Source organism: Canis lupus, chromosome 8, assembly GCF_003254725.2.
Source record: "Canis lupus dingo isolate Sandy chromosome 8, ASM325472v2, whole genome shotgun sequence".
Classification (NCBI taxonomy): domain Eukaryota; kingdom Metazoa; phylum Chordata; class Mammalia; order Carnivora; family Canidae; genus Canis; species Canis lupus.
The window spans coordinates 21,829,158-21,852,744 of NC_064250.1; positions in this window are offsets into that span (position 1 = coordinate 21,829,158).

Sequence of the window (23,587 nt, forward strand, 5' to 3'; positions counted from 1 at the left end):
TAAGTAGTAGGTAATTTGTAATACAGTAAAAGATAAAGGTCTAATTAACATATCATCATCAGATATTCTCTGTGATATGACCATTACGAGGCCTGAGGCAAAAATCAATAGATCCTTTTGTCACTGCCATGTGAGGCAAAAGTGTTTCTGATTTTCTTTAATTATATGATGGATGCAAAAGAATTTACTAGGGAAACAGCTTCATATGTGGTATTAGTGATTATGCTTGTTTGTACCAGTAAACATACTACAACTTGAAATGGGGATGTAATTATCAAAACCACCTGATTACATTTGTCATAATCTATAGCACTGGTTCTAAAAATGTGGCCCTTAGTGACTCTGGATGTGAAAAGACTTCTTAAATAATACACAAAAGTACAAATCATAAAACTATATATATCAGACATTATTAAAGTGTAAAATCCTTCATAAAATTATAACACTAAGGGACACCGGGGTGGCTCAGCAGTTGGGCCTTCTGCTCAGGTCATGATCCTGAGATCCGAGATCGAGTCCCGTATCCGGCTTCCTGTGAGGAGCCTGCTTATCTCTCTGCCTATGTCTCTGCCTCTCTCTCTCAGTCTGCGTCTTTCATGAATAAAGAAATAAATCTTTTAAAAAAATTATAACACTAAAAAACACAAAAAGAAGTCACACAGGAGAAGATGTAAGCACGTTTCCAACTAGAATATTAAAAGCTTTCAAAATAATAAGAAAAAGAAAACAATCCAAATCACCCAACCACACTCAGATAATGGGCACAAAGCATTTCACAGATTAAGATACATGAAGGACCAATAAACACTTCAAACGATGATCAATCTCATTAACAGTTTAGGAAAATGAACATTAAAACCACAAATACTATTTTATATCCTCTGGAACAGCAAAAATTAAATGTGGCAATACTAAGTATCAACAAGACTACAAAGTAGAAGTTTATAAACTGTCAGTGAAAATAAAAGTCAATACAACTACTAATCTCATAAAAACATTGCAATTACCTCATAAAGTTAAATATGTACCCCTATAACCTACCAATTCTACATTGACAAAGCAGAAACACACATGCACAAGTCATGTATAAGAATTTTTTTTTAATTTTTACTTATGATAGTCACACAGAGAGAGAGAGAGAGGCAGAGACACAGGCAGAGGGAGAAGCAGGCTCCATGCACCGGGAGCCCGATGTGGGATTCGATCCCGGGTCTCCAGGATCACACCCTGGGCCAAAGGCAGGCGCCAAACCACTGCGCCACCCAGGGATCCCCATGTATAAGAATTTAATGGCAACATTGCTTGAAAGAATAAAAACTGTAAGCAACTGAATGTTCACAGTCTGGAGACTACATAAATAAATCCTAGAGTATCTATACAAAAGAATATTGTGTAGCTGTAAAAAATGAGCAACTATAACTACATACACAATGTGGGTAATTGTCAGGTACATAATATTGGTGAGAAAACAACTCTCATAAAACTACATATTATATCACATATTTTGCATAAATTTTAAACATGCAAGTCCAAACAGCATATAAAATTTAGGGAGCAGTAATGTTTACCCATTTGAAATTGCCCATTTTCATAGGTGAGTATTAGATATTTTGTATGGTTCAATCTAATATAAATACACATGGCAAAATTATACAGAAATGCAGTGCAGTGCTTAATATAATATTCAGAATCTATTTATTCACATACTTGACATGGTTGACATCAATGAAGATGAGCAGTCAACAAAATAGTTCTTTAAAAAAATCTATTATCATGCAGCAGTCATTTCAGTGCAGAAAGAAAACAATAAACTGTCACGTGGTAAATATGAAAAAAAAACAGAAACAAAGCAGAGTAGGCAGATTTAGTGGATTTGGAGGAAGTGGGCTAGCTGTTTTAGCGAGGAGACAGAGATTAGGCATAATTTGAAAAGAAAGCTGATAGAAAAAAGGGATCATTGGCTCTCTGGAGGAATGGCATTATTGGCAGAAGGAAAAGCAGAGGAAAATGCCCTGAAAGAGTACTCTGGATTATCCCAAGGACAGCAAGGAAGCTTATGTAGCTGGAGTGAAATAGATTGGTAGTGGAGTAGGGAGATGGATAAAAATGAGGTCAGAGAAGCAAGGAGTCAGATCATGTAGGGACCTATAAACCATTATAAAAACTGTCTTTTATTTTGCATCAGATGGAAAGTTGCTGGAAAGTTTTCAACAGATAAATAATGTTATCATCTTTCTGTTTTACAAGGATCACTCTGGATACTACTATATGGAGAAGAGATTGTAAGGAAGGGAAAGATGGAAAATCAACTAGAAAGCAACTGCAATGATTCAGGAAAGAGAAAATGGTGGCATGGGACTAGGCTGGTAGCCCTGGAGGTAGTGAGAATTAATTCTGAATCCAATTTTGAAGGCAAAAACCAATTTCTTAATACACTTAATGTGGGTTATAAGAGAAAGAGAAGTGTCAAAGAGGTTCTAAGATGTTTGGATTCAGTGTCTGGAGGGTGGAAATTGGCAATTATGGCTAAAAAATGAGGTATGGATTTTGGATATATTGGATTTGAGATGGCTATTAACCATCTAAATGAAGAAGTTGAGTAGGGAATTAGATATAGAAGTCTAGTGTTCAAAGGGAATTTCTTGACTGGCAGTTAAAATATGGGAACTTTCAGGGCAATTATGATCTTATAAAGCTGAGTCTGGATTAGTTCACTTAGAAATAACTATAGAGGGAGAAGAGAGGAGAACTAGATCTGCAACATTTCACTAAACAGTGGTCTGGAAGAGAAGGAGGAGTCAGCAAAGATTTAGGAATATCATTTAGGTAAGAGGAAATCAAGCAAAAGAGGTGTCCCTGAAGTCACGTAACAGAATATCTCAAGAAAGAGGGGCTTATCTCTGGTAGGGAAGGTAGTAATGAGATCACAGGATGGTGGGGAGTAGCTTTAGTGATATTGGTGACATTTGATTTAATAATCTGGATGGTTTACAATAATAATTGCTTTATTATTCTTATAGTATATTTTATTACTTTGTTATGCAATGAATATCCCACATTAAAAATGAAAATAAGATAAAAATTCAAGCCAAGGAAAAATATCATGGCACAGGGGAAAAGAATTATTTTGATAGGTTTCTACAGGAAATAATACACCATGAAGGTGGTTAAACTATAAAATGGAGGAAGGAAAGATATACATTAGCCATTCCACTTGCCCCCAGCTCTAGAAACTATGTAACAGGTACATTACCCAAAACTTAATACTTTTGCTTAACCCAGACAAGTAAGTAATTTTTGAACTGTGTACATTTGGCAAAAAGTTATTTATTCTTATCTATTGGAAAAGCATGCTGTGTTAAGTCATATATAAACAACCAAATTTTCCAAAATTTTAATGAAATCTTTATAACAAAATCTGCAATGTTAATGGAACAATAATAAAAATGAAGCCCTTTGGGTTTATCCATTTATCTTATAAACACACTAAAGAACAACAACAAAAAAACCCCCACATATCCCCTTAACAATGTAAGACTCATTTTGAAAACTTTTCTCCCTTAAGAAATAATAACTCATTAGAAATACATTTCTAAAGTTGTGTTTTTCTTTGTTTTAACATAACAAACTCCATAATATTTTATCTTGTGCTTTGAAAACTGCTCCGCCAATGAGAAAATAGAATTCCAATAGAATTTCTATGCCCGAATTTACATTTAAAAATGATAAAAGCAGGGGCACCTGGATGGCTCAGCTTGTTAAGTGTCTGCCTTAGGTTCAGGTTATGATCTCAGAACTCTGGGATCAAGCCCAGATTAGGGAACATTGCTCAGTGGGGAGTCTGCTTCTCCCTCTGCCCTTCCCCCACTTGTGAGAATTAATTAATTAATTAATTAATCTGTTAAAAATAATAGAAGCAGCTCTTTTTCCTGTCCCGTAACTGGAGAAGGGTCATGGCAAGGAGTGGGAGAAGGAGCACTAAAGGTAGACATCACATGGCAAGCAGCTCAACAATAAAACTGCTTATACATTTATTACCAAATATCAACAGCATACTACCAGCCAGCAGCAAAATCAGTCTTTCTTGTTCACCCTCTCCCTCTCCTTTTCCCCCAGCCCCTTATATCCTCCTTCTTCCTCTCCTCTTCCTTTCCTCTCCCTCCTCCCCGCTCCCCTTCCCTGTCTCTGTCTCACACACACATACACATACTTATTTCAACTGCAGCTTCTTGTACCTTTCTTGAAGAATATGACGAATCTGCCCTATTAACAATTACATAGTTGACCTCCTATGTAATGTTAGAGATTATTTTCTCAAATCCTATTTGAATGTATGTCAAAGGAATCATTTCAGAAAAAAAGGAGGGAAGTTTCCTGCAGTTCCTGAAGGAAGCATTACTAGCCTTTAGGCACATGCCAAAGGCCGAATTAGCCTTACTATGTAGAATAATTTTCTTCAATAAAATGGCTAGAGTGGAAGCTAACCCTGGAGATATATGGTTTGTATAAAGCTGAATCTGTAAGAGCAACTGATTGGATCCATTCAAACCTACGTTTCATATCATGCTATATGATTTAAAATGTTGGGCAGCCCTGGTGGCTCAGCGGTTTACTGCTGCCTTCAGCCCAGGGCCTGATCCTGGAGACCTGGGATCAAGTCCCACCTCGGGCTCCCTGCATGGAGCCTGCTTCTCCCTCTGCCTGTGTCTGTGTCTCTGCCTCTCTCTCTCTCTTTCTTTCTGTCTCTCATGCATAAATAAATTTTTAAAATCTAAAAAATAAAATAAAATGTCAAGTTGATAATTTGACATCATTCTGGGGAGAAAAAAGTATTAGTTGGGATTTTGTGAGTTTTTTTAGTTTTTAGAACCATATAATGGTGGTGACATTATATAGAAAAATATATATATATATATATTTTAGGATTTTATTTATTTGAGAGAGAGAAAGAGAAAGAATGAGTTGGAGGAGCAGATTAAGAAGTAGACTCCCTGCAGAACAGGAATCCCTATGCAGGACTCAATCCCAGGACCCTGGGATCATGACCTGAACCGAAGACAGATGCTTAACTGAATGAGCCACCCAGGAGCCCCCCAAGATAATAAAATTAATGAATCAACCCTTTCTGCCTATTGACCCACAAGATTACAATTGGAAAACATCATCTACTTTCTCCAACTCTTCTATTTAAATTACTCATTGCCCAGAGGTATTTAAAAGTATATATTATGAGGCAAAACTATTTTTGTCATAAAAATTAATATTGTCTAGGTATACCTCCACTATGGCTAATTATGCTTATGTCTTTTTAATAATTCATTCAGTACCATGTAGTCATCAGTTTTCCAACTGAAACATAATCTTCTAAATCAATTATTTTAATCTCCAATCAGTGTTTTAAGTTTTCACAGCTCTTTGGCGAGGAATTACTCTCTGACCCAGCAATTGAGCTTGTAGATATTTACCCAAGGAATACAACAATACTCATTCAAAGGGATACACACACCCCCAATGTTTACAGCAGTGTTATCTACAATAGCTGAAATATAGAAACAACTCAAATGCCCATCAACTGATGAATGGATAAAGAAGCAGTATATATATACAATGGAATATTATTCAGTCACAAAAAAGAATGAAATCTTGCCATTTGCAACAACATGCATGGAGGGTGACAGTATTATGCTTAAGCAAAATAAATCAGTCAAAGAAAGATAAATACTATATGATTTCATTCATATGAATGAATTGGAATTTAAGAAACAAAACAAACAGGTAAACAGAAAAAATGAGAGAAGCAAATAAAGAAACAGTTTCATAACTATAGAGAACAAACTGATGTCACCAGAGGGGAGGTGGGTGGGGGACAGGTGAAATAGGTGATGAGTATTAAGGAGTGCACTTGTGATGAGCACTTGGTGATGTATGGAAGTGCTGAATCACTATATTGCACAACTGAAACTAATATTACACTGTATGGTAATTAATTGGAACTTAAAACCTTTAAAAAGTAAATCTAGCAGAAAGTTTTTAAAAAATGTAAATAAGATTAAATTTAAAATGTGAAAAATAAATCATTTTCCTCAGCACTCATAATTTCTTGGAAAAATAAAACTCACTACTAGAGGTTTCATCTGTGGTCATGCATTACACTACTAATTACTAGCTACAATTGCGAAACATCACATATACCTAAACAGAAAACCATCTCAAAAATTTAGTACAATTGCAAAAGTTTAGTTACAAAGCTTATACTAAGCGGAGCAAAACTGAATGATTAAATTGTCTTACCATTTTAAGACAGAGTATTAATACCCTAGAATGAAATACTGATAAATGTATTAATTCAGGTTCTATTTATAATTCTATAGTGAACAATTTATCATATAATTGTCTTCTGAAGTATTAATATCTGTTAGTGAATTTCAATAAGCTTGAGTTTCTATAAATATGCTAGGACAGAAGTAATGAAATATGTAATAATTTGTTTAATGTCTGCCTACTTGACAATAAGAGTAAAGAAATGCTTGCCTTTATTACTCCTGAGCACTTAACAGATAGTGTTGAATAAATGAGTAAATGATTGATTGGATTATTGTATATTATAGTATCTGGTTGAAGTTAAATTTTCTACTGATAATATAGCATTCTTTATCAAAAGCTTATTCTTCAGAATAGAATAATACACAACTTCATCACAAATTTGTTCTAATGATTTTTTTTCTGTTTCAGTCAGGTGATCCAGAATATGTTTATATAATTTTATTACCATTGAAATTCAAACACAAAAGAAAATAACTTGAAAATCCCCAAAAATAAACACATAAGAGTCAGCCAACTCCAGCATGGGAAATACAATAAAGGAAAGTTCAATGCTATAATAACTGAAATTGAAGACAATGACAAGCCAGGCTGAGAGATATTTAAAAGAAGTCACTGCTTCCAGTCACACTGAGTAGTACTCAACTATTCAGTCATTTATAATATCAGCTGAGCTCTACAAACTTCAAATACATGTTTGTATACAAGGTATATAAATATACATAGTAAATACAGATATTTAAAAGAAATGGCTTTGGGCATTTAGTCTCGTTCTATTCCTTTCAACTCATCTACACATACGTGAAGAAGACGCTCCTTTCTTTATCATATGAAGACTATTCTCTCACTATTGGGCACACCCCTTAACAATGGAACCATCTGCATAGTCTAGCAAAAGGGTAGATTAGGACAAACATAGAACAGAAGAGGAAAGGGTAGGAAATGTCTACTGTACTTCTACCAACACAAAGTTCCATAATAGTTATGTTTAAGTAACTAAAAGAGAAGCAACAGCTCTCATTCAAGCTCATTCCATAGGTAGGCTTTTAGTAGATTTTTCTATTCAAGTTCTTTGTACACGTTTCCCTAGTCTAAAAATAGTTTTGTAGGTAGCAGCACAAAGCCTATAATCACAGGATTGATTACAAGTCCATGGCAATGCAAGATTAGAGTCCTCCCTATTGGTCACCAAAGCAATAAGAATCAGAATGTGACCGTAGAATTTCAATGACAAGCTCAGGGTGCTTCCTGACAAGCTCAGGGTTAGTTTATATACAACAAAGAGATGTGTCTGTCAAGTCAGGGGTTAGGGCTTATACTAAAGATATATGTGTATTGAAAAAACGAAACATCGGCACCTGGGTGGCTCAGCCAATTACTCATCTGGCTCAGGTCTCATGAACTCAAGCCCTGCATTGGGCTCCACTCTTGGAATGGACCCTACTTAAAAACAAACAAACAAACAAAACTCTATGATATAGCAAAAAAAGTATTTGTAATGGCTTATAAGATCTCAAAGAAAGGCTACATATTTTTTTTACAGATTTTATTTATTCATGAGAGACACAGATCGAGAGAGAGAGAGGCAGAGACACAGAGGGAGAAGCAGGCTCTATGTGGGGAGCCCGACGTGGGACTCGATCCCGATCCCGGGTCTCCAGGATCATGCCCTGGGCTGAAGGCGGCGCTAAACCACTGAGCCACCCGGGCTTCCCCATGTTTTTCTTTTTTAACAGTGAATGCAGCTGTGTAGCTGGACTGAATGAATGTGTACATTAATAAAATTAAAATCTCTTCATGGTATCTTAGAAAACTGTATTTATACAAGTAAGTTTGGAAGGGGTTTGTTACACTTCAATAGATAATATGAAAATAGGAAACTATAGAAATAGGAAACTATAACAGAAAGATACAGTCTATATCAATACTAAGGAGATTTTTTTTTAATGAGGTAAAATATGAATAAAAAACAATAGTTATTATTAGGGGATCCTGAGTGGTTCAGTCAGTTAAGTGACAGGCTCAAGGTTTTGGCTCAGGTCACTATCTCAGAGTCATGAGATCAAGCCCCACATCACAGTCTACACTCAGCATAGAGTTGGTGAGATTCTCTCTCTCTCTCCCCTCACCTCTCCCCTTACTTACTCTCTCTCTCTCAAATAAATAAACAAAATCTTTATAAAAAAGAAAAAGAAAAAGAAATAATACAATTAAATGTTAATAAGCTGAATATTTTTTCAGATGAAAGATATTGCCTTGTACCAAGCATAATTAAAGGGAGCACATAAACATATCTTCTTTTTTTCCTTTTCTAATTTAAAAAATAAAGATAAATCCTAAATTTGAGTTTCAAAGGGAAAATATTTCAATTTAAAAATCAATCCATCCTGGCTAATATTCTCATTTGAAAGTAAGTGAATGAAATTCTCAGGCATGCCAGTACTTATGGAATTAAAGGAATACATTCTTCACATGTACTTTCTGGAAAAAATATTCAAAGATATATCTAAATGAAAAAACACTAATCAAAATAATTATAAATAGAGAAAATAAATTATAAACAGTACTGAGAAATGAAATCTTTTTAGTTAGAATGTCTTTTAAAAGTTAAGATTACTACTAGGTATTTGATGATAAACAAGCAATCACATGCATAAGACAATGGGTGGTCAAAGAGAAAATCCTAATGCATTTGTTCCTAGATATTAAATTCTCTACTAAGACAGACCAGATTGAACCTGATGGATATTTTCCAAAGGAGAGGACATCTAATCGCCTGTTCCAGAAAAAAAGCTACTACCTTTTTCTCCTCCCCTTCCCACTGCACTGGGATGTTAAAATTCTAACACTGAAATTATCTCCAGTCTCAGTACCTAACTGAATGAAAATTCAGATGTGAAGTACAAATATCAGTTAGCTCAGTAAAAAAAACAAATACATGATTCCTCATTTAGAGTAAGTTGAAAAGCTTCACAAGGCTCTGGAAGTAAAAGAATGAATGCCAAGAAGTAAGACATTCAGTAAGCTTACCTCCTATACAAAGGAATGATTTTTCATTGATGTTGTATTTGCAAATCGAAATCAGAGATTTTGGGTAAGGAAAGATAGTCTAATAAAGTCCCTTTTTTTATTTAAATTCAATTTGCGAACATATAGTATAACACCCAGTGCTCATCCCATCAAGTGCTCTCCTCAGTGCCTGTCACCTAGCTACCCTACTAAAAAAGTATCTTCTTAAATATAGGATCTTGATATTATATTATTGTAAATGTATTATGCCTGCATTTAATGCAGAACTACTGTAAAAAGATAATTTGATTATGATCAACCTATGATTTGGGAAGGTAGTTTATCTCATGATACAATACTCATCTAGCTTCCAGGGAAAAAATGAAGTTCAATGTACTTCTCCACCAATCAAATCCAGTGTTTCACAAGATGCTTTTCCATACCATGTCAATAAATATTCAACAGAAAAATAAAATAAATGTTTTTCGGAAATTTTACACAGCTACTATTATGCTAATATAAACATACATTATCTTCAAGGACTTTGTATTTGCAATTATTTCTTTAAGTTCCAGTATATGGGACATCTGGGTGGCTCAGCAGTTGAGTGTCTGCCTCCGGCTCAGGATCCTGATCCCAGGATCCAGGATGGAGTCCCGCATCGGGGTCCCTGCAAGGCACCTGTTTCTCCCTCTACCTGTGTCTCTGCCTCTTTCTCTGTCTCTCATGAATAAATAAATCTTTAAAAAAATAGGTTCCAGTATAGCTAACATAAAATATTATATTAGTTTCATGTGTACAATATAGTGATTCAACACTTCCATACATCACCTCGTGCTCCTCACAAGTGCACTCCTTAATCTTCATCATCTATTTCACCCATCCCTGCAACCCCTCCCTGGTAACCATCAGTTTGTTCTCTATAGTTGAGTCTGTTTCTTGGCTTCTCCTTCTCTCTCTTTTTTTCCCCCCTTTGCTCATTTTCTCTGTTTTTTAAATGCCACATACGGATGAAATCACATGGTATCTGTCTTTCCTGACTGAATTACTACAATTCTTTATTGGGAAAGCTCTTCGTGGAAGGGAATGATGTATAGCATTTCCAAAATCTATATTACAAAGGAAATATTTTCTTTGAGAGATATTAAAAATTCTCAAATAGCATTCCATGGAACCCATACTTGGAAGTGCTGCCATAAAGATCCTCAGTATTATACAAATTCATGCAATGGCTTCCACCATCATTTCAGAATAGCAGTAGCATACAATAATAATTGAAAAGTGTGAAAGGTGTATCTGTTTTTTCAATGATACATTTAAGTGTTTACCAAATTGCCTAGCTCAAAAATAGTGGTTGAGCAATTAACCAGAGAATACAGATAAGTCACTTTAAATCTAACCATTTTAGTACTTAAATGAGTAGTCATCTTTTATTTAATACTACATTCATGGAGTATGTAGATCTTGAAATATTAGCAACAATATACAATTTTTAAGAACTGACATCATATAAGTACACATTGGCTTAAAGCCCTTTGCATTTGCATCTCCCACTCCTTAAGCTTTTTTTCCAGACAGTTGCTTGGCCCACTCTCAAGTTTTCACCAGATCTGAAAGTCACTTTGTCAGAGACCTTTTTGACACATCTATGTACAACAGCAACCGCCTCACCCACTTTTCACCCTTCCTTTGCCCTTTCCTCTGTTTTAAGATCTTTACACCATCTGACACACTGCTTGCTTTCTGTTGCTTCTTTATGAGAATATAAATTTTAGAAGATAAAAACAGTATTTTGTTTGGTGATCTAATACTAGGACACAGGGTACTGTCAGGCACACGGAAGGCACTGAATAGATATTCATCAAAGAACAGGTGAATAAATGAATATTTTAAATGTCTAATAGAAATACAATTTAGGTGAGCTTTTATTTTTTTAAGCCCTAAGTTATGTTAAGAGAATTTTTTTACTTTTAACTTCAGAAATAATTTTTTTGTTAAGAAAATGTAGTTTTGGCAAGCCTGTGATGAAAGGATTTCTCTTATGCAACTGATGGCAGCATAAACATATAAAACATTTCTGGAAAAAAAATTCTAGATAAAAATTTCTCTTAGTTTTGGTTGAGCATTTCCACATATTGATTTAACTAGAAAAAAATAGAGATACCTGTGCATTAAGATTTATGGACAAGAATTCCAATTATATAAATATAATAGTAAAATATTTAATAAAACATACAGAATAACAAATAGTAAAATATAATAGTAAAATAGTAATAGCAAAACATATAAAACAAATGTTCATAACAGGATGTCGTAGTCTGTTTGGGCTACCACAACAAAATACCATAGATTGGGCATTTTGCTTAGACAAATAGAAATTTATTTCTCACAGTTCTGGACACTGGAAGTTAAGTGTGACCAGGGTTGTGACCAGGGTTGGTTTCTGGTGAGACTCTCTACTTATCTGGTATATTGCTTTCTTACTCTGTCCTTAAATGGTCTCTCCCTTGTGGAAAGAGAATGGTCTCTGGTGTCTCTTCCTTATAAGAACACAAGTCCTTTGAATTAGGTCCCTACTCTTATGACCTCAGTTAACCTTAACTACTTCCTTAAAGGCCTCATTTCAAAATGCAGCCACACTGGGAGTTAGACCTTCAACATTTTGGGTCAGGTTGGGGGGAGGAATGGGACACAGTTCAGTCCATAAGGACAAGTGGCTAAATAACTCCCTATACAATCAGATGAACTACTATGCAGCTATAAACAAGAACTGATATTTTCTAAGAAGAGTTAATGACCTAATAAATGTTAACTGTTATGATTAGTGAAAAAATAGTTTAAAAAACATAATAAACATAATAATCTCAAATTAGTTTAGCTCATATTTTTAAAAACCTAATGTGATAGATACATATTTAGAAAAGCTCTATTAAATTGTTTCCTAATAAACTGGAAAAGATTTTGCTTACTTTTATCTCACAATGTCCTTAATGTGGGTGCAAACAGCTGCTAAATAGTAAAGTATGATTTAAATTATTTTGTCTGTCTAAAACACAAGAACAAAACTATTTTCAACATTTAAAAATAAACAGTGGAAAAGATTTAAGTTGGCATGCTGTCAAACAATACAAGCGAAAGAAACTTACATGGCTAAGTCTCTCAGAATTTCCTGCATTGGTCTGATATAAAATCAAGAGCTATGAGCTTAACATATCAATATATTCAAATATATGTACACTGGAAAACTGACACTATAATAAATCATACTCTCCTTTAGAGCTTTTTATCAAAGCATTTACTCTATGAGCAACATCTAGATCAGAAAAGGGAAATGCACCTGTACCTCCTTCACTTAGAAAATGCATGAAGTTAGTAATTGTCTCCCAAAGATGAACAGACAGCAGCGGAGATAATACGAGAGTGGCAATTCATCTGTCCGTAAAGTTTCCAATATATTTTATTATCTTTGCAGCTTTCAGGTACCTATCTTGGATAATGAGAGTGCGAATAAACTGTAAACTTGGAAACCTTCATTTGTTCAATCAGAAGCCTGTCAAAGGTACCAAATGAACTACTTTAGTTGTGATAGTTAGCATCCAGAGGCACAACACCAAGGCCAGGTAGCTCCATGTTCCCAGCCTTTAGAGAAAGAGGTACAGAGAACACAGAGCAGTTTAGAGTAAGATTGGTACCATGAAGCAATCTGTTTACAAAGGAAAAAGAGGAGAAAGAAAAAGTTTCCTCCAGCGTTGTGGATGAAATAAAGAACTATTCATTTGTGGAACCAAAGTTAAGTTCTTAAAAATAGAAACATAACTCTAAGAAACAATATGAAATATATGACAGATTCTTGACTTCATTAATCAATTTAAATATATCAACAGACTTTTTTAAAACAATTACTTAAATGTTAAAGGAGCGTACAGTTAACATTTTTAATAATTTTAGTACTATTACTGGCATTAGTCCAAATCTTATAATTAGTAGTATATGTTCAAATAACAACAAATATGTCCTTTTTTATTATATTGAGCATAACTTGTCATAAATGTATGTTCACACACAATGCAATTTCTCTTTTCCTGTCTAATTGAGATTTGTCTGAACTTAAGGAGAAAATGCTTTAATGATGGGAGATATATTTTTGCCTCAGTGGGCTTTGTGCTACCTAATGGCATCATATTATATTTTGCAGTGAATAGTATATTAGTTACAAAGAAAGATTATACACATTTATTTATTCATATATAAAGTATTTTATTGCATGCCTACACTATGTTAGGCAATGGGGATAAAATCATGAACCAAACAGACATAATCACTACCCTCAGAAAATTGATAGTATTAAATTGACCTGAGAATGAAGATGAACTATTTCATAATCTACACAGAAATTCAAAATATTCTCAAATAAAATCTCAACAGAATTTTTATGGAACACAAAAATCTAATTGTACAGTTCATATGAAAAATAATTTGCAAGTACAGCCAAAATATTGCCTCATATGCTATTAAAATATTCAGTTACTGTAAATGAAACAATACAAACTAGCACAGAAATTGACAAATGTGCAAAGGGAACAGAGTATAGATTCCATTTAAAAGCACAAACACATATATAGAACTATAGTCTAAATAAAACTGGCAAGCATTCACACCAGTGGGAGAGTATAGATCATCTAATAAATTATATTGGATTATTTGCTATCCATTTCAAAATATGCCAGAGTAGATGGGTTTAAATTTTTTGAGCTTTAAAATAGATGTCTTTTCATACAGATCATTTAAGTTTTCATGTTTGCTGAGAAAGTTTATTTCCACCTTGATAGAATTAAAATATTTGGCTTCTCATACTTTATTATTTTAATGTTTAATCTTTTAATCAATTTAATTTGTGTGTAGGATATAGGGGGGTCAGGTTACTACAAATGATATAAATAAAATTAAACAACTGAGTGGAATGACCATTAATCATGGCATATTGGTGCATCATCTGAAACCTTATTACAATTACAGAAAAGGGATTTGTTTCAGTGGAGGCAAGGGAAAAAACTACAATAATAAATAAAACTAAAACAGGAAAAAGAAAATAATTGACAAGAAACACAAGTTTTTGAAGCTTGAACCCATGTAGTACAATAAAAACATGGTCGATGAGAAAGCCGCACTTAGCCACCTGAATTGGCAAAATTCAAGATGAAAGCGGATCTGAGTCTTAGCATATTGGAAAGTAACAAGAATCAGGGGTGGGAATAGTGGACATAATTTATCCTTTTCTGAAACTCAAAAATAAAGAATTCAATTTTCTATAATTAGCTATGATGTTAGCTGTAAGTTTTATATATATGAGCTTGTGGAAACTCCTATGCTTTTCTGCCTTGCTGAGAGATTTTTACCCTGCACGAATATTGAAATTATCAACTGCTTTCCTGTATTTACTACCTCATCTTATCACTTTCCTCTTTTATTATTAATGTGGCAAATGAATTGATTTTCATATTTACCCTGATCTGCCTTCCTACAACAAACCCCATTTGGCCATGATATATTTGTTTAATATGTTATTGGACTTAATTGATCCAGGAACTTCCACACTAAAGTAACAGAATTTTCTCAGAAGAAAACATCAAGTATGTTTAAAATTTCTCTGAAATTGAAGGATATGATTTTTCAAAATAAAAATTCTACAGAATTCCTAACTCAAGGAATAAGAAATAGAGTCATACTAATATTCATCATTGTGAAATTTAAGAATATGAAAACCAAGTCAATAGCAAAAAAGTTTCAGAGAAAAGACTAAAAGGCTCAAAAAACAAATGAACAGGAATCAGAATGGCTTTTGACTTTTCAATTGCCACATGGAAAAGTAAAGGACAATGGAGCAATGCCTTCAAAATATTGAAAGGTAGTTATTGCTAACCTGGGACTCCTTATCCAAACCTTTAATCAAATACAATAGCAAAGAGATGAGATGATGTCCTGACCTGTAGTTTTTCCAATCTGCTTTGTGCTAATTGTATATTCCCCATGCAGTTCAACACCTTCTCTGAATTTTCTGCAAATTGATACATGGATTAAGATATTTGACCGAATTCAATTTCAATCCCTTTGAAAAAAAAGGGGGGGGGCAAGGTTTCCACTGGGTTCTGTTAACAGGAAATACAGGATAGCCAGTTGCTTATTTATTTATTTATTTATTTATTTATTTATTTATTTATGTTGGCAGAGGTGGATGCTCAGGCCTGGATCTATAAATTCAGTTCAGTGGGATAATAAAAAGGTAATATTCTATCATTTTTTTTCATGTGGTAGCTGTAATGATTTTTTAACGAAGCACTTCTCTTTTTCTTTGTGGCTACGTAGCGGAATGGTTCTTATGGAAAAAGCAAGATCAATGCTCAGTCCTTTCTCTTATATAACCTGTTTCCAAGAAAATGATTTGTTCTCTCTCGTTTTTGAAATGTGACCAATTGGTGTGTTTTAAAATATCATTTTAAGGGATCCCTGGGTGGCGCAGCGGTTTGGCGCCTGCCTTTGGCCCACGGTGTGATCCTGAAGACCCGGGATCGAATCCCACGTCGGGTTCCTAGTGCATGGAGCCTGCTTCTCCCTCTGCCTGTGTCTCTGCCTCTCTCTCTCTCTCTCTGTGTGTGACTATCATAAATAAGTAAAAATTAAAAAAATAAAATCTTTAAAATATCATTTTAAACTCATGGATATAAAATAACTAACTAAATAATAAACTCATGGATAAAAAAAGCTTTATGAGTTTAAATTCAATCTAATTCTTTTTCACCTTAAATTGCTGAATTTTTAGCTAGTGGAAGAATTTTTAAGTTAGCTGCTAAATCTTTTTGATAGAGCCAGAGTATTTTTGATGGCTTCCTTGATACCTAATATGTCAAGATGCTTTAGGTTCATCTGTTACATTACCTGCTCTAAAATCAGCCATCTATCCCTAAAAATGGGAAGTGATATTTCAAGTTGGCAATCTCTGTGCAAGGCATGTTCGTTACTACTGATTTGGTCATTGTTTCCTTTTCAGCGGACAGAACAGGATATAGATAAACATAGACACTGGTAGATACAATACCTCATGAGTAAATAATATTTCCAATTCAAATACAGGACTATAGGGTTCTTGTTTAAATTCATCTTCATTACCCTGTATCTCCTTTCTTCTACGCTGAGGATCATGATTGTTAAGAGCCAGATGATGGGATTAGGATAGTTTATAATTACTTTTTTGTTTCACCCCATCTTAAAAATATAAATGCTTTAGATATAATAACAGTACTACCACTATTGTAAATAATTAAATCAGCTATAACTTTTTGCCTATGCCACTCTTATTCTTTCCCCATTTTTATATTTATAGTCAAATCACGTATCCACTATATATTACATATTATAATATCTTTCTCTTTACATATTTGTTTAATCTTAGTTTTACTAAGAACCATACATTTTATGGTTATCTCTGGTCTTACATCACCATCTCAATTCATTTTGATACTCTGAAATTCATTTTGTAGTATATTCCTTAGAAATAACTGCAAATAACACTCCTTGACTTCTTGAATGCTAATAACAGTGTGTCTTTCTCTTTACTTGGGAGACCAGCTTTTTCCATATATAAATCCTTGGCTCATATATTCTTTCTCTTAATATCTTAAATATGTTACTGTATTTTCTTTGGCATAAGAAGTTGCTGTCACAAAGTCTGACGATTTAATTTTATTTCACTTCTAAGTCACATGTACCTTTTCTGACTAGATGCCAAATGATTTCTCTCTCTTTTCTTAAAGATCCAGGAAATTTACTAAAATACGTCCTTGTGTTAGTTACTCCAGGTTGATACTCTTAGGCACATGGTATGTTCTATTAATATACACTTCCATTTTTAATATATATCAGTAAGCTTTTATTGAATTATAGTTTTTAGTATTTGTCATATTCTACATGCTTTGGTTTTCTTCTTTATGGACACCTATTTTCCATATGCTGCCTATTTTCCATGAGTTGTCTATTGTGTTAGTTTCATAAGACTGCTGTGACAAATTATCATGAGCTTAGTCCCTTAAGCAATTGAAATTCCTTTTCTCATAACTTTGAAAGCCAAAAGTTTAAAATCTGTATAACTGACCCAAAATCAAGGTGTTAACAGGGCCACTCTCCCTCTGGAAGTTCTAGAGAAGAGTCCTTTCCTGGCCTCCTCCAGCTTCTAGTGGCTGCCAGCATTCTTTGGCTTCTGTCCATATCACTCCAAACTCTATCTTCATCTTCAATACATCACCCCTGCCTCCCTCTTAGAAAGATATATATGATTGAGTGTAGAACCCACCCTGGCATGTTGGATAATCTTCCCATCTCAAGACTCTAATTCACATTTGCAAAAACCCTGTTTTTATATAAGGTATCACTTAATCACTTATAGGTCCCAGGGATTAGGACCTGGTATCTTCTTCTTCTTCCTTTTTTTTTTTTTTTTTTTGAAAAAGGGAGCAGAGAGAAGGTATCAGAGGTACTATCCATCTACCACACCTGTCTTTAATAGTTGTTTCTTCTTATATCTCCTCTAGTTTAATCTTCATTTCTAAAATGTTTTTTCTTTTGTTTCTAATTTCATTTGAATTTTTTCTCTTTCTGTGATTTTCTAATTCTGATTTATGTTGTTCTGCAATGTTTTAAATCATTTTCTTCATGTCTTTTGACTCATTTTTAAATAATATGTTACATTTTTTACCTGTTTCTTAAACATGTCTTTCCACAGAATTTAATCCTTGTAAAAATGTTCTCTTCTCCTTATACTTATTTTTCCTCTGGCAAATGTTCTGAGATTTGAGAATTTTCTGTACCTCATTTTTGTGTAAATTTTATTTTTCTACACTTTTAGGAGACTGGGTTCAGATATCTTTTCTAACATCACAGAGTCCTCTCTTCTCTTGTTTTTGTATAGTGTTAAAAATATGACACCTTGATTTTTGAGATCTCTGATAAGTATATCAGAACAAAAATCAGAATTAGAAAATCTTCTCCTCCCTAACTTCTAATTATATGTCTTTTTTTTTTTTCTTTCTGTTCCTTTCAATTATCCTTCCACTGTCAGTACTTTCCCCTACAGGTGGAATCTTGTCTTGAAAAAGAGCCCTGGAGAAATTACTGCCTGTGCTCTCTTCTAGGATTTTTATGTTTCAGATCTCACGTGTAGGCCTTTAATCCATTTCAAGCTTATTTTTGTGGGTGTAAGAAAGTGGTCCAGTTTCACTCTTTTGCAAGTAGCTGTCCAGTTTTCCCAACACCATTTGTTAAAGAGACTGTTTTCCCATTGCATGTTCTTTCCTGTTTTGTTGAAAATTAATTGATAGTATAGTTGTGGGTTCATTTCTGGATTTTCTATTCTGTTCCATTGATCTGTCTATTTTTATGCCAGTTCTGTACTGTTTTGATTACTACAGTTTTGTAGTACCTCTTGAAATCTGGGATTAAAATACCTCCAGTTTTGTTCTCCTTGTTCAAGATTCCTTTGGCTACTCACAGTCTTCTGCAGTTCTAGACAAATTTTAAAATTATTTGTTCTACTTCTGTGAAAAATTGTTAGTATTTTGTTAAAGACTGTTTTAAATTTGTAGACGGCTTTGGGTACTATGGACATTTTAACAATATTTGTTCTTCCAATCTGTGAGCATGAAATATCTTTCCATTTGTGTTATCTTCAATTTCTTTTATCTATGTTTTATAGTTTTTAGAGTACAGGTCTTTTGCTTCCTTGATTAAGTTTATTACTGGGCATGTTATAACTTTTGGTATAATTATAAATGGGATTGTTTCCTTAATTTCACCTTTTGCTGCCTTATTATTAGTGTTTAGAAAAGCAATAGTTTTCCACATATTGATTTTATATAATATTACTGAATTCATTTATCAGTTCTAGTAGTTTTTGGTGGCAGGCACTCCTATGTTTATTGCAACATTAATTACAGTAGCCAAATTATGAAAATAACTCAAATGTCCATTGATAGATGAATAGATAAAGAAGATGTGAGATAGATACACACACACACACACACACACACACACACACACACAAACACAATGGAATACTACCCAGCCACTAAAAAAAAGAATGGAATCTTGCCATTTGCAAAAACATGAATAGAGCCAGCAAATATAATCCTAAGTGAAGTCAATCAGAGAAAGACAAAGACATGATTTCACTCATATGTGGAATTTAAGAAACAAAACAAATGAACAAAACAACAAAAATAGAGATAAACCCAAACAAACAAAAAACAGATTCTTAGCTTTAGAGAATATACTGATGGTTACCAGAGGGGAGGTGGGTGGGGATGGGTGATATAGGTGTTGGGGAATAAAGAATACACTTATCATGAGCACTGAGTAATGTATAGAATTGTTAAATCACTATATTGTAATCTGAAACTAATATAACACTGTATGTTAACTATATTAGAATTAAAACTTAAAAAAAAAGTCATGGAGGACCAGTTTCAAAGTTCTTGGGGCTATACTGCACATGGCATGGCATAGATTGGTCCACAGATATCTTACACTCAATTCACTTTAGAGAAAGTAGCACCCATTCCCAGCTGCAGCTGCTGTCCTAAATATTCCCTACTACACTCTTAAATTGACTGTCACAGTTTTCCTACTCTGGGCAGGGGTCCCAGACTCTCAGAGACAGCTGCACACCACACAGAGGCACACCAAGGGCAGCCAGCCTCAGACTAGACCTAGGTCACTTTTGTTTCCCATTCTCCAGTGTGCTCCCCACCCTGCATGGGAGCCTCCTGATCAAGGGGGTATGTTGCAGGGAGCAACAGGGGGTATGTTGTAGGGAACAAAGCTCCTGACTTAATTTAGTATTGTTGCCTTGGCCCCATCCAATCAGCCCCAGGGGTGGGCCTTGGCCACCATCAGCCTTGAAACAGTGCCTCCAGCCAAAAAAGATATTGAACTGCCCCCATCTGACCATAGCCCTCAGCTCTCTCCTTCCTAGTTGCCTTATTTTTATGTAAAGATTTGGGAAGATCCAAAATGTATGCTGCCACTACCACTAAGTTTTCCAAAAATCCTCTTTAGTATGATAATTTTTTAGTTATCGTTTCTTTTAAAATATGAATATGGAACATGTTCTCCTTTTGTGACCCCATTGTGCAGTATCACATTCAGTAAACAATGTGTACTACAATATCTAGAAAAAGCTGGAGGCACCGGAATTGATTTACACATCCCCAAAGACCACAGAGTCTATATTTAGCCCAGTCTACCTTATTGATCAAGACCATCTTTTAGTTTGTGAAGAAAAGAAGGGACGCTCTTGGAGGTGGGGGTGTTAGGGTTCTAGGGTTAAAGGGCATAGACTGCACAGGGAGAAAGACTAATGATATTACAATTAAAATTTGCACCATAAGGTTTATCTTTAAATTTCTGAGACTTTTAATAAATGGTACAGTCACACAAAACTGCCAAGACTCCTAATAATTCACATGTGTTTTTAAACTATAATTAACATTTTAATTAGAACCAACTCACCCAGACATTTGGGTATTTCTACTCATTTGGGAACGATAAAACTTTGTAAGATATGAGTCATTTAAAGATGCTTCTATGACTATTAATGTTTTTATTGAAGATAACTACAGTAAAGAAAGAGCAAACACATTTATTTAAGATATTAAGATGGATATGAATACTCTATAAAGCTTAAAGGAGAAGGATTATGACAGAGAACAGGAAAATTGGTATAGCTTTAGGGGAAACCAATAAAGATGTTCTGTTGTCTCTGCAATGAGAAAGCAAGCTGCTTCTGATTATCTTTACTAATAAGCTTAGGAAGAAATTACCATAGCTGCATATTAGGTGCAGGGAATGTTTTTATTTCCCCCAATAAAGAACACAAATCTGGAACTGCAGCTGTGATTAGTATCTCCAACTCTAATAAGCTACAACCGTTCTCCAAGACCTACCTAGATTTGTACCCAACAGGAGTTAAACCCCTTGCATCTTTCAAGTTTTTGTCAATGCCTATAAACTCTTAATGCCCCCAACGTTGGAATATTGACTCATTATCTTGGAGTTCAGGGATGGGAACAAGGGTAGAAGGTAATTCCTGGGGCTTACTTGACAATTCCAAACCTAATGGCCTTGACTTCATGGATCATGAAACTACTTTGGAATTCTTCCAATTTCTAAATATATCAATTCATATCCTACAATCTGAGGATGATTCAGTGGTAGCATTAAACCCAATGTGGACATACCAGTTTAAGACTTTACTTGTCACCTGACCTATATATCTCCATTCTGACTGCCAAAACATGTAGAGTTTACTGTCAGTGAGGATTAGTGTTGGTTCAGATTCATAATCTTCTAACCCCTGAAAGATCTGTTTTTTCTCTTTTCCCAATATGGCTAATAGCCACAGGCCCCTTTAAGAGAGGCTTTTTGGGGGTAGATATGTACACCTCTGGGCCACATTACATGGTCCTTTCCCATGTACTTGGTACCACTCTCAATCAGACGCTTCTACAATGCAAACTCACTTAGTGAGAAATGGATAAGAAGCTACAAATTCCCTCTAAGGCATCTCAAGTTATCTCAGTGCCCAGAAGACCTAGATTTTTTTTCCTATTTTAGTAAAGCAGCCCCTTGGTATGCTGTGTGTGTATGCAGGTATCTGTGTGTGTAGATAGATGATAGATTACTGGTAGGTAATAAAGATTATATATATATATATATATATATATATATATATATATATAGTACCTTTAAAAGCCCAAACATTTTCTAGTTTCCCCTTTAGTACAGTGTGTTTCAGAGATGAATTATCATGAAACCCTTCTTAGGTAAGAGGAAGAAAGAATACAATAGATTTCAGTATCTACTTATTCATTATAGCTACATTTATTTCTGAGATGAATATAGCCTAATACTGTTCCTTTTCCTAGAGAATGAAAGATTTGGTAACTTATCTTTTTTATAAAAGAGAAACACTTTAAGAGCTTCTATGAAAGCTAGGCTCTATTATAAGTGCAAGGGAGAGCACAGTGACTGCAGACAGACATGTCCTCAAAGAATTTACATTCTTGTATGGTAAGATAAAATAAATGTCAAAGGCAACAATGAAAAGATATTTTATATATATGATCATATACTCGGGATTACAAATAGTTACCGGAGTGCGTTTAAGTATTACTAAAGTAAAGGTGGTTAGTGAATGCTTCTTGAGAAAGTAATCAGTAAGCTGAGACCTAAACCATGAGAGTATCTAGAAAGACAGTAGAGTAGAAACATTAATAGCAAATCTAGAGCCTGACTCTTGGGTCAGAAGCTCTGCTCTACAAATACAAGATATGGAACACTGAGGAAGTTACTTAACTTCTTTGTGCCTCAGTTTCCTCATCTGTAAAATGGCAATAATTATAATACTCACCTGAATAGGCCTGTTATTAGAATTAATACAATACAAAAAATACTCCAGTGGTAATAGAACATTCAAAGATTCTGAGGCAAGAAAGGAGTCAGTGTGAACAAGGAAACTGGAGATGAAGGGCTGGAAAAAAGGGTGCCAAGAGATGAGTTTGAAAATTTGAATGAGGACCTAAAGCACCCTGAAGCTTACTACCTAAATCTATCTTTAAGGATGCCCAGCTGCAAGGAATGTGGTTAACTAACAGCTTCCAGCAGTCAGCACCACAAAATCCACCTTGGCTTTTAAACTAATGGCATTCTTTCCTTGTGGTAGCATGAATAGGTGACTAACCAAGATTCTAGTATAAGGCCATATCCATGTCCACCTGGTGCAGGACTCCTCCAGTGAGCAACTGTCACTCTGTAACAAGCTGTTGGTGGTGCAGAGACATTTTTAGATCTGCATTGCTCTTTCATTGCTATCTCTGCCAAATCTTGCTCTCCCAACCCAAATAACTCCCCCAAGTTATTTCTCCCCCTAAACCATAGCATTTCTAACTCCTCTGCAAGGACCCAACTGATACAAAGACCCTGGTAATTGCTTTATTTTGTAGTCTAAATGCAATGGGGAGCCATTGATGGTGAAATCTTTTCTGTGGACAATGGATTTTAAGAGGGAAAGAGGAAAGCAGGAAGACCACTTAGAGGGGCTATTGAAGTTGCTCAGTTAACTCAATGCACAGACTTAGGTTGTGACAAAGGAGATGGAGAGAAGTATTCGTATTAAGTACATAATTTTTTAAAAAGATTTATTTATTTGAGA